The sequence below is a fragment of the Microplitis mediator genome, chromosome 5, assembly GCF_029852145.1.
Source record: "Microplitis mediator isolate UGA2020A chromosome 5, iyMicMedi2.1, whole genome shotgun sequence".
NCBI lineage: Eukaryota > Metazoa > Arthropoda > Insecta > Hymenoptera > Braconidae > Microplitis > Microplitis mediator.
In genome coordinates this window covers 21,975,723-21,994,812 of record NC_079973.1, presented here as the reverse complement: position 1 = coordinate 21,994,812, position 19,090 = coordinate 21,975,723, and the positions used below count along the sequence as shown (strand labels likewise).

At 34.8% G+C, this 19,090-nt stretch overlaps 1 long non-coding RNA gene across 2 annotated transcripts in view; it reads left to right on the top strand.

Annotated features, from left to right (window-relative positions):
- Positions 1 to 161: 161 nt before the first annotated feature.
- LOC130667310 (uncharacterized) overlaps positions 162 to 19,090 on the top strand; it is a 37,767-nt gene continuing 18,838 nt past the window's right edge. The window contains exons 1-2 of one of the 2 annotated variants that reach the window (XR_008989823.1): positions 162 to 430; positions 3,899 to 4,127. This is a non-coding gene — a long non-coding RNA (uncharacterized LOC130667310). Of the gene's footprint in view, positions 431 to 2,376; positions 3,426 to 3,898; positions 4,128 to 19,090 lie in introns of those variants that run through there. The other variant, XR_008989824.1, reaches the window with a different exon arrangement.

Genomic DNA, 19,090 nt, shown 5'->3' with positions numbered 1-19,090 from the left:
ATTCAAATATATTGAGGTTATGTGTAATAGATAATAAATTTTTAAGTTAGTGTTTCAAAATTCGTTTATGTTTTTTATTCAAACGTAGACAGACAGCGATTTGGTTGTTGGTGGCGTGCGCGCGCATACTAAATCAAACATGGCGACTGCGTAGTAGCTAGTTAACGTTATACGATTTTTCTAGTGATTTTTATTAATTTTTAGATAAATATCGGGATGATTTCTTGTGACAAGTAAATAAATAAGTATTTTTAATAATAATTAAGCGTTAGAGTAATAAGTTTAGATCGAGTAGTACTTAAAAAGTGTTAAAAAGTGATAAAAAAAATTTTAGTGAGCATGAGCCGGTTGATGGTGTCTGCGTCTTTTAGAAGCTCTTTGTTTTCAATGCGCCTACACATTCAAATGCGCGCGAAAATTTTTATTCAAGGTAAGATTCTCTGAATTTGAATTTTATCAATTTTCAATTAATTACTAAAGTGAGTTGATTAATGATGATACTGAAGTTAACTGACATTTAATCATTTTTTGATTTTTTTAAAAACAATAAATTATAAAAAAAAAAAAAAATGTTTAATATTTTCAAAAATTGCATCTAAGGTAAGAGACCCAGTACCTGATCAGATACTAGTTCCCTGATCAGATACTGGGTCTCTTATAGCTTTTTTGAGTTTCTACATGTGCATTTTTTTAGTTTTTGTTTTTCTTGTAATTGATTTGTTAAAAAAAAAATCTAAAAATTATGAGTGTGAATGTAGCAGGCATGAGACAAATGTAAAATTATTAAAAAATAGAGTAAATAATTAATAAAATCAAATTTTGAAAAAATGCGCATTTAAAAAATTTTGAAACTAATAAGTGCATTTTTCATAAATATTATTTTTTTAATTATTTGCTCTATTTATTTATAATTTCAAATTTGTCTGATGTCTGCTACATTCACACTCATATATTTCAATAGCTTGTATTGAACGAATCGATCCGATAAAAAATTAAATTACGTTTATATGATAGTCCACTATAATATACATTTAATATATATATTTGTATTTATCTATCTTATGCAATTAAATAAAAATATATTGTTTAACGTTTGTGGTTTTTCGCAGTAAAAATAGTTTGATAATAATGAAATAACTGTTTGCGAAGGTAATCGAGCATTTTGTTTTGAATGGGTGGCCAGTAAAGCGAGTGGTTATATTGCGCGATGCCTGAGGGAAAAGATGGCATTTAGGCAATGCGTGAACTCACAAAACATTGCCGTGTAATAGTCTATGTACTCCACACACGGATGTTCGGCTTATATCTCGTTAAAAGTATCCACGTGTGCAGCAAATTTACTCACATATACACCCGCGCTTATATATAAATATATGTACACAGTTCAGAATTCAGGGTAGACTATAAAGAGATAGGCGTGTATTTGTATCAGTTGCTAGGTAGCTTTATCTCTACACTTTTGCGTCTGTTATGTGTGGGAAGTGCCGCCTGTTGCGTCTATCGATGCGGAATTGCAAAAATACTGTTTTTCGTGGCCCAGAGCTTATACAGATATAATACATATCCTGTATCCAACATTCATATAGTCCTAAATATATTACTCGCGGCAAACTTAAAAACATTTGATTTCATACATATACATTATAAAAATCGAGAATTTTAATTGGCAGTTCGTTTGCTTACACAGAAAAAAAAGGATTTCGTGGCGCAAGAAAAATTTTTCATTATGAAATCAACACAAAAATTTTCTTAGGACTAGAAAAATTTTTTGACGCAATAATTTTTTTCTCACCCCAAAAGATTTTTTCTTAGATCACGAAAATTTTCGTTTTCAATTGATAATGCAAAAAATTTCTTAAGGCAAGTAAAAATTTTTGCACCATTTTTTTTCTGGGTAAAGTTACCAAGTTACTTATTAAGGAAAATATTAATCAACGTTCAAAGTCATTACACATGACTCATGATATATTTAGAGTTGTTCACGTTTTATTCTTCACTGCAGTATAGATGCTCTCTTTAAATGAATCAGTGAAAAGACCTGCAAATTAGCGAATATTCTCTGCGAATCAGTCCCAAGTATATCACTGATTCAATTAGTGATATATTTGGAACTATTTGTGCAGTGAATATTCATTGATTGGAGTACTTTTCACTGATTCTTTTTAAGAGAGTGAGTAAAATAGAATTTGAAAGTCACCCGTTAGTTACCCCTAAGCTCAAAAAATTTGCTTGAGTCAGATCGAAGTCGCCATACTCTCGAGATTTTCATATACCTCGGAGCTCCGGGGGTTGAAGCGATTTTCATATACATTCTTGAGGTCTATATGAAAGATATGTGGCATATCCAGAGAGTATGAGGCAGTTATTTTACTCATTTTATTTTTTTTTCTATTAGACTCCTATAAATGTATGCACGACAATATTTATTTAAGCATCTGAACTTCATCGTGTTGCACTATATATGTTTATAAATATGGTTAAGCTAGAAATAATTTACATAAAGTTAAAAAAAGTTACCGGTAGCTGTTTTAATGTATCATATTTTTAACTTTATGATAATTGATAACAAATTATTTATGATTGGGTTGGCTCACATGGAATATTCTACGCTTCTAGAGTTCGTTAGATCTATGAGACGACTGCGCACTTTACTATTAAGATGTCGCGGGGTTTAAATAAACTTTTTAGGCTTCAGAATCAGCGTCACGAACTATCTTTGATTCAAAAAAAAATTCGGAAAAAATAAAAATGTTCATAAATATGTAAAGATACATGGAGAAGAGATAGATGTATGTACGATTAATGTAAGTAAAGGTTCGACGGGAATATATTTATATATATTGATGTCGGGCGAGAGTGCAAACTACTTTCAACGACAAATAAATATGCTAATGACATTTAACAAACTTCAAATGCCATGCATCTTCGCCTCTTTGCGTGGGACACTGAAGAACTAAGTTTTCTTAACTTTTATATCGAAGTACTGCTCTGCTGAGTAGGCTCAGTGAGTGAGAATATGAGGTGTGTGACACGAGATGGGTAGTACAAGATGTTTTACAGTGTAACAGAGAAAGAAATAAAAAGGAGAAGGGTGGCGAAGATAAACCGGTGAAAACTGGGTGATGTAAAAGAGAAGAAAAAGCATTCTCTCAAATAATATAAAATTCAAGGGGAAGTTGATAAGCCGGTGCGAGTAAAAACTTTTCACTCTTGGAGCTCTATTTCTTATTGTAATTAATGCATATCGGCTTAGCTGGAATTGTAACCGGAGGTGAAACCCTTTTTCACGTCTGCAGCCTTGAGTCTTCTTTGGATTTAGACGAAATAAGATGCTATATCCCTTTCACTTATTTTATACTGGTGTTTGCGCTTTCTTCTGGATACTTACGAATATTTGGGTATCTCTATATGTATATTCAGTCTGTGTAAGCCAAACTTTTTTGTGAAATCGATATTAGATTCAAATTTTTAATGTACCTAAAGATCAGAACGTTTTTTCGCAGAACGGAGTTAAAAAAACGCAATGAAAAGTAAAAAATCTACTGGATCTAAATTTCTGAAATATTTCGCATCGGTGCTTAGAGGTCAGCCGAAATTTGCAGCCACCCCCAATTACCCTATAAGTCTTTTAAGCAGTCAAATTACATCAATTTTCCATTTTCGTTGCGCAAAAAACGTTCCGATCTTTAGGTACATAATTTTTGAGCGAATTATGAGATTTAACGAAACCATTTATTAAAACTTTGTTTTTAATTTTATCTTAAAAAACGCATGAATTAAAAAAATTTAAGTTTTTAAATGAATTTGTTTTGTATAACAAAATTATTTTTATCATCTTTGGACGGCATGAAAGAGTTTAGCAAAAGTCATATGAAAGTTCTTGGTTTGATTTTTCCAGCACCAGCCGGCTGTGGGAATTATGACATGACATTTTGGACCGTCACTGGCATATTGTGCGGATCAAAACACCACATGCCGTCGGCTGTCGCGGTTTGATTTTGCCCGGAAACAGACCGCGCACACGAGGAGGCCACATACGTCAGTGACAGCCAAACAGACAACATGATAAGCGCCAGCAGTCCTTTATTAGTATTGCATGTCCTTTATGGAAATCCAGGATCGCTATGGTAAGTACTCAAAATCAACAGCTTGACAGTATTTGCCAAAATCGTCATTGAAATATATACAACCAATAGCATTGTTTCGGTGTCCAGGTCATATCTATATACCTGAAACATTGATCACATTCGTAAATCTATTTGATCTATCGAATCATTTGAAATAAGCCAGTCCCGTATAATTGAATATGATTCTAATGACCCCACTCAGTCGAAATTTCAAACTTTATATTGATAAGTACGAAAGTGATTCCAAAACTTTTTATTGGTAACTTTTAAAAACCGATACATCAACTCATACTTGGCGGTTTTATATTAATGATCCAGATGGAGAAGTAAAAGTAAAGAATAAGCTAAAGAAAGAAGATAAAGAATAAGTAGGAGGAGATAGAAATTAAAAGCCAAAAGACAAATGGCCTTAGTAACGTTAAATCATCGCGAAAAACTTAGTGTAATTTAATAAGCAATTTCATGTAAATTCTGGGGGAGCAGGGTAGCAAGGGCGTTATACTGTGACTACGGTGGCAGTGGCACACGGGAAAATGCCGATCTCATAGCCTCGGCTCAATTTTGAAGTGTTTGCATGCGGCACTCGGCATCACCATCGCTTTTACCGTATTTTTATCTCTTTTTATCTCTCGTCGCGACTGCAGCTCTCGCGTTTAGCTATTCGCTGGCGTCGTTTGCTCTCATAGTGGTTACGAGGACTGAACTGCCGATTAAAGAGAGGACCAACCGATTGGATTTTTGGCGAATAAAACTACCGATGGCCATCGGCAGAGAGATTGGGTGAGAGGCTTTGATGTTTTTACTTGCTCGTAGATGTGTTTGATGCAACATTGCCTTCAGTAATTAGTTGGCTCATGGTCCGATATGTAATTACTGTCACTGCATCGCGTTGACGTTGAGGTAGTTTCGATTTCCGACTTTTCAATAAAATCAACCGTGCGTAATACCGACTTTATTTTTACATCACTGGATAATTAACTTTTTTTTCATTATTTTAAATACTTTCTTTATTGGAGTTACGTATTGACAAAACATTTCCAATACAAATGTTTCTCAGAGACATACTTTTATAATTTATTCGCTCAAATTATATTCATTCAATAAAAAATTCATCAAAAAATATTCTAATAATTATCATTCTTCAGAATTTAAAAATATTTTATTTACAATTTTGAGTTTTCATTTGAGTAACTTACAAATTTTTTTAGTCTCGAGAATTAATTGATCATTTAATCTTTTCCGTATTTTAAATATATAGTATTCATTTTCAAAATAAAGAAAAATTAAATTATATAGGGTTGAGGTATAGTTTTTGGCCACTTTAGGGCCAGTTATGGACACTCGAAAAATTTTAATAAAATAATTTATAAGAGACGCAATGAAAAAATTAATTTTAGAAATGTGTTCAAAGATAGTTTTAACCTGCTATTAAAATGTTAATTTTATTTTCTCATTTTTCATTAATTAAAATAAAGTATCAAATGTCCAAAAATAAAGCAGTGGCCATAAATGGTACCTCTACACAGTTAGAAACGAATCGTCAAAGTGTAAAAAAAGCGTGTGTTAAAATTCTAAGTGTTGAATTTTCAACACTTTTGTGTGTCAATTTAACACACACTATTTATTTTGTTTGAACTGTCGCAATCGATTGATTTTTTAACACACAAAAATTTTATTTTATTCGAAAGTAACACTTTTTATACATTACTGTAAAATCCACACACAAAATATATTAAAAATAATGTCGACCATTACAAAAAAATTCTTGGAAAATTTTTACTTTTAACATATACGTGCGTAACTTTTTTTAACACTCACATGTTAAAATAACATATAAGTAAGTGTGAAACGTTCGTTTTACACATGATGAGTGTTGATTTTGACGAACCCTTTTTTACTGTGTACCCTACTTCCAGGGACTTATGAAAATGTCAAAAGAAAAAAAAACTTTTTATGAATTATTATTGTCATATGATATTGTATCATTTTTATATTATATTCTATTTCTTTTTTATTATTTTTCCAAAAGTATATCCGGGCTTTGGAAGTCCCGCGGAGATTTCGGCGATCGGCACACGTCACTATATATCTCATAAATCTCACCAAATGGCTAGTCAGAGTTGGTACAGCCTTAGACCGTGAGCTGCTGTCTGTGATTCGCTTCAGAGCGTTTTCATTTTCGTCTTTTTTTTTTCGCACATAAACCAAAAAAATAAAAAAGAGCCAAGTGACAAGAGAGATTTCAGCTTTATGCCCTAATCCGCATATTACATAGCACGCACACTAAATTCGTATGTGTGGACAGGGTGAGTTTTTTATGCCGAGGGAGTATTCACGCTGATGGAGAAAATCCCGCGACAACGTGCATTACACTCGAGTGTGTATCGAGAGCTGAAAAAATAACGACATACACATCAGTCATCCTCCCATCTCCTCTATATGATGTTTGTACCGTAACCACATCCTTAGAAATGAGAGACGTGATCATATGATTGCCAATCGTCCAATATATCTGTCTTAGCTTTACTCAGAACCCATCACGATATTGCTCACGTGTTATATTAGATATCTCAGAGTATACTTAAAGTCAAAGAGATTGACTCGATAACAAGAATGCCGATCAGAATTTTATCTCAAGATTCTCGAAATGAAAAACAAACTTCCTCATTCGTATATTTCTGGGTGTTAAAATTACATAGCATAGAATTTTTTATTTTCAAAAATAAATGTATGAGAATAGTCAACCAAATTTTTTCGTGACATGAATTTAATAAAATAACTGTTATCATATAATGTAACCAGGAAGATTGTACGAGTGCAAGAGCTTGTGGTGCGATAATGTACAATATTTAAGTGGCGGAAAGTGTATTATAAAAAGGATGAAGTAGGTGAGTGTATAGAAGTATAAAAGATATGAGTAGATGCCAAATGCTGGTATGGAAGGTGTTGAAAGTAGTGAGGAAAACGTGAGAGGCAGGGTGTGAGGTGTGAGATGTGGATCTCAGTTACTCACGGGGGTTGTTTGTGAGTCGAGGTGTCTGTTGTTGATCCTCGGTTGATGCGACACGTTATCCCAAGGGATCGACAATCGATTCATCATGACTCGCGAGAGACGTGTCTGTGTATAGCTAAAACGAAGGAAAATGAGGAAGACGCTGTAACCTCTTTAATGTATATAAATCTTGGCTAAATGTGTTGTATAAAATATATAATATGTATAAGAGTGTATTATACTATACAAGCTCATTCACATGACAAGATGTTTCCCTCCCACACACACACACACATATATCTGTAGATACTTTTCAAACGAGCAGTCCATATCATCGAAGGATGACAAGCATCGTTATGTCGACAGCATACTAAAATACTCTTTATCTTTGCGTTGAAAGATTGCTTTTACTCATACGTTTTTTTAGTTTTCCTTTTATATTCCTCGCTTTAATACACTTCGCTTCAATTAATTCTCAACGATAAAACGAGGGGTTCTAAAATTAATTACTGGAAATATATTTTACCTGTCAACGTGTCATAAAACCTGATACGTTTAACCGAGGTTGAATACTTAAACTCAACATTTTCTCTCCTCTCGTTTCTTGAATTTTGTCCGAGTGCTACTTCATTATCACAATGGATCTGACTTGGCGTTCTCTAGGTCGTAAGATATATATATCGAGTCCATTAAATGAAACTACTTGGAACCCTCGTGCAAGTGCTCAAGAAGCATCTCCGAGGTCTTAAACCACTCAGAGACAGCCCCAGGTACTTTGCCACCTCGCAAGGAATGGAGTCTTGAGATTTATGTCTTTAAAGATCTTTGTTGCACTTATTTGTTCTGTCAATATACAACAGTACTTAGATTTCATCGAATCAAAACACTTTCTATTTTAAAAATCGTTTAATTGAATTGGATTTTAATCCAATTATAATTAATCCAATCGGCTTTGAAATTTTTTTCGATCCATTTCTTTGATGGTGATCAGATCGTTTAGCTTTTGAGAGTTATTGGTTTATAAATTTTTTAAAAAACAAAGGTAATAAAAAATACAGATATTTTTTTTTTGGTTTCCAATCACTTGAATGCGGGCAGTTGAATTGTGAATTTTTTTATAAAAGCTCAGAAAATGTTGATCCTATATATAAATGGCCGTATAGTCTAGCTCTTTTCGGTCGTCTAGTGCTTTCCTGAAAAAAGCAATATATCGATGTTTAGCAACCAATAAACGGATCCCTCAAAGAGCGTTTTTTACGGTAAAGCGGTGCTTTGCCTTGGGGACTCAGAGAGCAGAAGCTTTTATATATATACATATAAACAACAGTGTAACGGTGCCAACTGAAGCACGCGGCTTTTACGGCTCAAAGTAAACGCATTTATAGAGTCGTTTTCCTGCCTCCTCGGTCCACTTGGTTCTGCCATCGTGTGAGCATACCAACAACTTTTCGTTTAACGCCCCTTTTATGATAATTTTATCAATAAGCTCACGGTACTTTACATCATTCTTCTTCTCTTTTTATCTCTATCTTCCCACCGCTTTTTTATTTCTCCTGTTTCATCCTCATTTCATTTTATTAGTCTTTACTTTATTATTTTTTCCCCAGACTATTATTATTAAATGTTCATGATTTTTCCATTTCGCATGTTTGTGACAATAACTTTGTCATCTTTTTGTTTGTCCAAGCAAAATGGGCGCATGAACCGTTAACGTAAATGCTACTAGAGCTGGAGAACAAAGTATGTGATAGAAGACAGCTGTATTATATGAGATAGCTTTTATATAGTGACGTTGCAATGTCACTTGCACGCTGGGATCATATTTTTTCGCTCGAGTGACAAAAAAGTTACGAGCAGATGAAGTTAAGAGGATATCACTTAGAAACCCGACGTTGTCATTTTCTCTTTACAGATCACCGTTATCATTATTATTATTATCGTCATCATTACTATATGTAAATATATATTCATATATATATGATTATCATCCGCATTATAATTTTTATTACTCTTCCCCACATTTAACCATACCCGAGTAAAATGACAAGGACATTTTTTTATTCATAAAACGGCAAAAGAAAAATACTTTGCGAACTTTCTTGTGTTTTATCAGGTGTGATCTTGATGATAAGATGGTATACATCACACGCTCGACTGGTCACTTCTATCCTCAGAGCGTAACAAAGTCTTTGACATCGTGTGTTACACTTCTTTTGCCACAGCGATAATGTTCCATTTATATGTGCCGTCGTCACGACACTTTTTCTTCTTATCAACTCCTTTGAATGTTAAACTAAATTTCAAGCCTTTACATCCCATTACATAAATACATAGTTTAAATTTATTTATCACCTATCCATTGCAAAGTATAAAGTATAAAATAATACAAATGTTTTTTCCGTAGCACGACACTAAATGAAATTCAAGTACTACAATATATTTATTTTTATTTCATTTATTACATGAAAATAAATATAAATATAAAAAAGTATTTTCTCATAGAATAAATTTATCATGGCAATATATAATCTCTCCATAGATATTAGATTGGATGTATCTATCAACGTAATAATAGCAAGACGTAGCCCTTGGGTGGAAAAAAAAAAGAATATATCTATCTGAAATAGGTTTTATTCAAAAACAGTTGGTAATCCTATTGCAAAAGCTCTTTTTACCCAGTGGCCGTAAGACCTTAAATCATCCATGGACTCGAGTAAAAAGGGAGAAAGAATCTTCTTTTCCGGCAGGGTTGTGTATTTTCTATTATCCTTATTGGCGACAGGAGGACGCTAAAAGAAGAAGAAGAAGAAGAAGTAGCACTGGTAGTAGCAGTAGCAAGCTTTACCAACTATAGGAAGAATAAAATCGAAAGAGCCGAGAGAAGGGGGAGAGGGGTCGCGGAGATGGCAATAAAAGAGACCTCTTGGTCTAGGGATACACAGTGGGTGGGTTCGGCTGATCTGCGGGAATATGGTACGATAGTTTTACTCGTTCGTTCGGTGGGCAGTGGCGTTTGCCTGTGATGTATGTGTTCTCGGACCCGCCAACATCTCTTTACCCCCTGGGACGCCGACGCCGAGCGAGTTTTGTGTGGGGGGTGAAATTGAGAAAATCTGAGACCAGTGCGCCATTGGTCGGGCTCCCATCCAATCGACGTTCTTCCTGATAACACAAGCTTTCGAGCATTCTCCGCCTCTTCAAGACGCTTTTCTCGTCCTAGTCTCTCCTTCTAGTCTCCCCGACTACCCCTTTTAACCACCCACTGGAGTAGCGAGCACCTCATGCTCATGATTTTCCTGGTTCTTTCTTTGGTATCCACAGAAGCCCTGGATTCACCCGGTAGTCTGTGATATCGAAGATAAAGCTGTAGGACTTAAACCTCAATCCCACAAGAATTTATATATTCAAAATGTCTTTATACATACCATACAATACTTAACATCATTTTATTTATTTATTCATTTTTTGCTTTACTCTAGCTATCCAACCATCAACTAAAAAATCTAATACTGGAAATACTTTCCTAGTGTGATTATTTCCAGCAGGTGTTTTTTTTACAGCCGTACGCACTTCAGTATTACTTATTCACCATTCATTAATATATTATTTATTTATTCGAAGAAAAAAAGAATGCGTACAATAATTAGACTTACAAGTAGTAGCTTACACGGCAGGTGTAATAGAATAATTGCAGACAATTATAATTGTATAATTATATAATACTTGTTCTGTATAGATAGGAAAGGAGCGTAAGCTAATGTACATGAAGCAAAAGCCAGGAAACAGACAACCTGGTGAAGATGATGACGGCGATGATGATGATGATGATGATGATGAGTGGGGCAAGGTAGCAAGGGGGTTCGCATTTAACATTGTTACTTGAAGAAAGTCGTTTCTCGCAGTTATAATGTGCATACAACAACGTACGTAGCGAGTAGAATATAATATAGAGGAGCAGTTGACAAGATAAAGGGCGATGATAAGGGTCTCTTGGTTCACGATGAGGAAACTCTGGGTGCGTGACCGCCGCGGAGCTGCGTGACGCGTGTAATAACCGTAGCACTGTTCTCGCACGCACCCTTCTTACTATTGAAATGCCGCAATCAACCGTTCTCCTTGTAGGTTTTAAATCGCTAGCGGCATAGCAGGTGCCTAGGTGCCTCCTTATTTTATGATACTCATGTATCCTTATTAATTTCACATACCAGCCTTCCACAGTAACGTAAAACCCTATAACTTTGCTGTACCACTACTGTGCAGAAACTACTGTGGTATTATTTTGATAGCACTATTTCATCATCTATCATCATCGTATCCGCTTATTTAAAAGACTAAATTATTACTGCCAAATCAACCATCATCATATATATCCTATGCAACATACCATCTATCTACTATGTACGTATATAATAACATCCTGTGGATTACCGCGAGGAGATAATCAGTAATTATAAACGGTATCTACGATCGCGATGAAAATCGATTGATAGTTTATAAACATGCGTCTATCAATGATTAATAAACCGGAAAATGAGCTGCTGCTACTGGTGGTGTTTTAGAGTACAGATGAGACGTGATTTCTGAACCGCATATTCCAGATTGCTCGTGACCATTAGCCACGGGCACTAATCGGACACATATTTTACGGCGTTGTACACCGGATTACAAGGTTAATTAACATGAGATTACATAATTAATTGGCTGATTAATGCGACCAAGCGTAACGTCTGTTCGGTGATCCGCGTACGCCGTGGCATCATCCTCACCCGCGGACATGCCGATAAAGACGACTGCCGATGGCCTACGTTGCATATACCGGGCATATATCAAGTATATATTGATGTGGATATCCTCACCATCTCTTGTCATTATTACTGTTGTTGTGTTTGTTATCATTATCATCGCTGGTAGGCACTGCCCACGGATATATGTTCAAATGATTGAGGCTGCATCACGAACGACTATTTGACGTATATAGTATATAGTATAATAGTGAAATAGGTAGATGTGAGTTGAATTCTCATCAACGTATGGATCATTTTGCATTTGGTTCGGCTCCGCTGACTACGTTTGTTGTCCACGCACTTGTATCCGCATAGTATATTTACTGTTCGTAGACGCTAGATGCTCGATGGGAAGTATACATATATGTATATATATATATGGGTACAAGTATACTGAATCTAGGAAATCGTGAGGGAATTTGTTTGTGATTCGCCACACACCGTTGACGTAAACAAATCACGCAAGCTAGTTCGCTATCTCGTGTCGCCGTTCTTGTTCCTGCTGGCACTGTCGCAGCCACACTACCGATTGTGTGTCCTTCCTATTTATACTATTGTATTGTGGTGATAATTGATTGTGATCACTGGATGGTGATTAGGATGCGTTAACATAATTTGTCGTACTTTGTGGAAATAGTAGTAGTCGAGTTGTCGGTACTTCAATGGCTTTGTTAGGCCAGCCAGGACTTTGACTCGGTTCACTGATTACTCTGTTGTGTAGAAATTAGTCTAATACCTTTTTGACGTACTTCATTACTTTAAAATATTCATTAAATATTCTACACTGAAAAAAAAAAAATACTATTTTCCAAACATGAATTTCTTCGTTCAAGAAATCCGTTCAAAATATTTATTTTATTATTATTAATTATCAATTCCTTGAGAAAAGAGCATCCACGGAAAAAAGAGGTTCGTTCTCATAACAAAAGACGGGATAACGAAAAATTTTGTTATAATGACAAACATGATTAGCTTACGGTAACAAATCAATTTGTTATAATAACAAATGAAATTGTGTCGTAATTAAGAAGCCTATTTGTTATGAGAACAAATGATATCAATATCATCGTATTTCAAAGCAAGCATTTGTTACTCCAAGTAATCTTAGCTTGTGAGGACAAAAATTTTGTCAGTGCTACAAATTAATTTTGTTATTTTAACAAATCACTTTTTTTACTGCAACACAACAGTTTTGCTGCAGTTACAAACCATTGCTAGGCGCAACAAACGATTTGCTAGCGTTACAAAAACATTGTAGTCATAACGAATGCTTCGTTATCCGTATATTAAGGCAGAAATTTGTTACTGTAAGTTATCTTATCTTGCGGTTACAAAAAATTTTTTTCCGTGTCGAATTTATTTTTGTTACTATATGAATTTGATATTATATTATGAGTAAACAAAAGAATAGCTTTACTTGAATTAAATGAAAATTATTTCCTTCAATTCTACGAATTCTTGAGACAAAATTATATATTCTTGAAAATTATCAAGAATGTATGTTCTTGTATCAAGTAAATGTTCTTGATAAAAGTATTTTTTTTCTCAGTGTATGAAAAAAGAGAAAACATTTAAAAAACTGTTTTAATTTTCTTCGGCATTTAATATGTACTCAATGCATTATTTATAATTATGATTAATTTTTAATCTATCAAGTGGTAGGTATGAGATTTATAAACAAGAAGTAGATGGAAAAGCTAAATCGATTTAAGAAGATGTAGTCTATTGAGTAACGTCGATTTTATTCGACTTTATTCCATCTCGGCAACAGCTCGTGCTTCGTCTCAGTTTTATTTTTTGGCCCGCGAGCTACAGAAGCCGCATCAGCGGTAGTAAAAGACGTACAGGAAACTCCAGTACCTCTGGATTAACATCACTGCGGTTTTTAAGCAGCCAATTTACTAATTCAGTAGATCTAGTCTGCTCCACAATGAGATTTATCGTCTAACCTACCGGTTATTCGATCTCTCGTGATTTAATGCCTCTTAATATATTATCCTCCATCACTATCCTCATATATTTATATATATATATATGTAGCCCTGTACCATTTTTTCCCCTCGAATTACTCGATTACCACAAATGCAATTGATTCATTTTATTTCTTATTTCTCCAAATAAAAAAATTTATTACGTATTACAGAATAGTCACCAAATAATATCTGAGTGTTTTATAACCCGTTACGCTCCATAACTGCTTTTACTCAAACTCAATAGCTGTTACAAGTTACTGTTTATAAATAATAAATACAAGTGGATATAGTGAATGCTAATATGAATTTTATCATTTAACATTAAAGTGAGTAAGGGTTCCTGGATCTTTTATCTTCTTTTTTGGTTTTGCTTCGTCGATTTCCTAACTAAACACATCAGCCCTAAACTAAACATCCCTAACGTCCCTCATCGTGAACGTCGTTCTATCAATCATCCTAAATAACAAACGACTTCACAAGGTACACTTATGTGTCACTTTAATCATTCCACCGTGACGATATGTCATGAATTATCTAAATGATTTGAGGCTTTAAACGTTTATAAATTTATTCAAATGGATTCCAGGCCATTTAAAAATCTCAATATATATGTACGTGATATTTATATTTAATTAGTACTAATTATTTATTACTATTGATAAACTGATTTTTTTATTGCCAAGGGTATAACTTGTTATGGCGAAAACGATAGTCGTGGGAGTTAACGAGAGGGGATGTGATTTTACGACGGGGGTAGAAACTCTCCCGGCATATCGGATAATGGCGGGACTTGCAAGTGGTAATGGCTGCCCTAGGGACAGTACAGCAGTAATGTCTTTACGTGGAAACGATCTTGCTGCTTGGGGTGGTGGGTTTTCTCTCTTTACTTCCTACTATCTTCAGGACTCACCGCCAACGGTAAAGGGCACTCCTCGAAACACTCGTTAGCACCTCCTAACTTTCCCAGATCGACTCACTTATGCTTTCTATCTTCCATTAACTCTCTCTCTATTTATCTCCATATACCAACTCCTCTTCCTTGTACTCGACAACTGTCGCTTTAATTTTCCAAAACTCAAGAGACACATCTTCACACTCTGATTACATTTTCTGCACCCAGAAACATATATACATGCATATATTCTCTCTCTGTTCGTGTCAACTCACTGCATCGCTGTGTAATTGGGTTTCCCTTCGCCTCAGTGAGTGACTGGTGACATTTAATGTTGTAATTCGAATATTATGTCTCAAGTATTTAATTTTTAAATAAATGTCAAGACACCAATTAACAAATATATAGAGACATATATGTATTTTTTTTTTTTTTTTAATGACCATAAGATTGAACTATTATTAAAGATTATTAAGTGTATAAAATAAAGGTACTTGTCTAAAGTACAAGGGACTACAACATCGTCATTGAGGTCTTGCGTGTTGCTAGACGATTGCCGTCACAGGGTGACTATTACATCCAACGAGGTTGGAGATTGCGATAGCGTCGAGTAACATACGTAAGCCGCGTATCCGACTCCCGGTGTACGTAACTTGGTTCTAGTGTGCCAGAAACATACACCCACCTATGTTTTATACATATAGATATTGATATAGGTATACTACAGGTACACCCTAGAAGTCTTACCACGTGTGACTTCGTGACAAGGAAAACCCTTAGCTCAAGTTAGGCCGGTTCCTCGTGTTGAGGGCTGCACATACAGGGACAATAGCTAGCTAACAAGGTATCCTACACTCTAGCGACTACATTCACTATATTTACAAATACTTATACTAATTCAAAATGCCGTAGAGAGCTGTATGGACGTAGCACATCATCACATCACACAACACAACCCAAGCTACATAGCAATATGTATTATGCTAGCCGGTGTATATAAAACGACGTTACGTGTTTCATGAGTAGGCCGGAACGGCGTTTTAAAGCCAATCTCAGCCGTCACTGGCCACTTCGCGTTTCCTCGTCCTGCCAGTTGGCCTTTTAATTCTCCTCATCGACCCTTTCTCGCGTTCTACTCCTAAATGATAAATTACCGGCCTCCATCGTGCCACGGAATTCCAAACGACGTAGTGTGCGGTTGACGATGGGGGTCATAAGCATGTATTTGCGTGCTACTATTGCTTCTGCTACTGATGCTATACGAAAACCCACTGCGTGATACGCGCAGGAGTGTGAGAAGGAATTGTGTAGTATATAGTTTATATGTATATATACTTCTTGCTTGAAGGGGGTTCTTAAAATACTAACTTGAACAGGGAACAACTCATTGCTAAAACGGATATTCCGTGTACCACGGCTACGGCATTCCGTCTTGCTTCCAACTACTACCATTTGCCATCGGGGATGAAGGTTTCTGATAGGAAGAAGCGTAAAGAAATCATGGAATAACTAGATTTATTGCTTTTTAATTTTTTCTCAACAGTTTTTTTAGTTTTTATTGAGGTGACATTTTTAAATAATCAAGTATTTAGTTTTAATTTTAATTTTTTATTTCTAAAGGCACTTAAATTATATTATATGTTATTGAAATGAAAGATTTAAAAATATCATAAATTAGTCATTTTCATATCGCGTCACTAATTCCAAAGGACATATTTTTAAACGCCTTTTTGGCCTAAGTTTAAAACCAAAAGGGCGTTTAATTTTTTTTTGAATTGCTAATCATATTGCACAGTAAAAAATATTGTGTAAAATCAACACAGTTTGTGTGTTAAAAACGGTTGTCACGAAATTTGTGTTGAAATTTCGACACAAACTTTGTGTCACCCCTTTTCAACACAAAGATTATGTTGAAATATCGCCACAAGAGGGCGCAAGAAAATCCACAATAACACACAAAATGTGTTAATAAAGAGTGTATAACACATTCTTTACGTTACAAAATAAAGTGACACAAACTTTGTGTTAGCTTAACACACTACAATTTTTAACACAAACCGTTTTTGACACAAATATACAATATTTTTTACTGTGTGTAGACTCATTCCAAAGCTAAACATTGAAAAAAAAATTTTTTTGAATACTAGAAGGGCGTATAGTTTAAGCTATATGCCCTTTTGGCTTTCAAATTTTGTTTTTAATTTTTAGTTATAAAATGAGTCAACAAAACGATTGGCAATGAAAATAAATTATATCGCGTTACAGATGCCATAAGGGCATATACCGGCAAAAGGTCCTGGTGAAAAGCCATAAGGGCATATAAAAAATTTTTTTTCGGGAATCGACGTAGTTTTGTCCGAAATGTGGAGAAATGCTAAAAAAAAATTTTATATGCCCTTATGGCTTCCGTGACCCACTTCGGATGCCAGAAGGGCATAGCAAAAAAATTTTTTTTCGGGAATAGATGTATTTTCATCCGAAATGTGCAGAAATGCAAAAAAAATATTTTATATGCCCTTATGGCTCCCGGGACCCACCTCGGATGCCATAAGGGCATATAAAAAAAATTCTATTATTTTTTCTAAGTCCAAGAAAATTTTTAGTTAGGCAAAAATTTTGTTTTTGCATTTCTACACGTTTCATACAAAAGTACGTTGATTCCCGAAAAAAATTTTTTTTGCTATGCCCTTATGGCTCCCGGGACCCACCTCGGATGCCATAAGGGCGTAGTAAAAAAAATTTTTTTCGGGAATCAACGTACTTTTGTATAAAACGTGTAGAAATGCAAAAAAAAATTTTCGATTAACTAAAAATTTTCTTGGACTTAGAAAAAATAACAGAATTTTTTTTATATGCCTTTATGGCATCCGAGGTGGGTCCCGGGAGCCATAAGGGCATATAAAAAAAATTTTTTTCGGGAATCGATGTATTTTCGTCCGAAATGTGCAGAAATGCAAAAAAAAAATTTATATGCCCTTATGGTTCCGGGGTGCCATAAGGGCATATAACTTGTTATATGCCCTTATGGCATCTGTAACGCGATATGCCCTTTTGGCTTTAAAAAACTCTCTGAAGCCAAAAGAGCATAAAAAAATATGACCTTTTGGAATTAGTAACGCGATATTTTATAAATTCAAATGAATTATTAAAATTGAAATGATTATGAATTATCGTTATCAATTATATGGAATTAAAAATGCATCGACCGAATTGTTGAAACAGCAAATAGGTTAAATTAGGCAAACCTGGCATTGGAAATCATAGTCGCCGTTTATGCAGAAATCATAGGAATGATTTTGATTTCTAGCATTTGGAATATATGTTATGTAAGTAACTGTATTTGTGAGTACACACCGTACTAGACTCTTCCGTGTACGTGTGACACGGTATGTTATAATTTGCAATGCAAATTCGTTCCCCGCCCACCTCTGGACGCCGAGGGGGTGTGTTTGGGCCAGAGCCATCGCATGCTGGTGAGTCACACGGCGGATCGCAAAAGCAGAAAAGACCCGCTGATGCTGATGTTGATGCTGATGCTGGTGGTACTGAGAGAGAAATAGAGATGACAGTCGAGCGAGATATATAACTAGAAGCCACACAACCCCCACAGGCTTTTTGCAACTAAACCACACACGCATCAGGAATATGATCAGCTCTTGTTCTTCGCCCGGGGCGAGAACTCAAATCGTAGCGAATTGCATCCATTTGCCATGCTACTCATTCGCAGTGTCATCGAGTGCATCATCTGCTTCACTAAATCTTTTGGAATTAATTATTTTTTTTTTCTTACGATTAAAAAATGTGTTTCTGCACTGATAAAAAAAATACTTTTATTAACAGGGGTTATCAGATATTTTCGGCTGGGTTTTTTTCGGAAACAAAATCTCCCAATACAAAACACAGACCGCATTTTGATGCATTACTGTCTAATCTAGCGAAGTGCGCTTTACTCGTTTTATAATATTCGTTTGTTTAAGAGAAAAACTCGGCCAAAGTTTCCATTTACTGTACAAGTGCAACAAAGATAGTACCGTTCGTGGACTTGAGTGTAATAGAGAGAAAAGTGCGAACCCCCGTTTAGAAAATTTACTTGATACAAGAACATATATTCTTGATAATTTTCGGGAACATATCATTTTGTCTTAAGAATTCGTAGAATTGATGAAAATAATTTTTATTTGATTCAAGCAAAGCTGTTCTTTTGTTTACCTATAATATAATAACAAATGCATATAATATCAAAATAAATTTGATGCTCTTTTCTGAAGAAATTAATTATTAATAATAATAAAATAAATATTTATAATTGATTTCTTGAACCA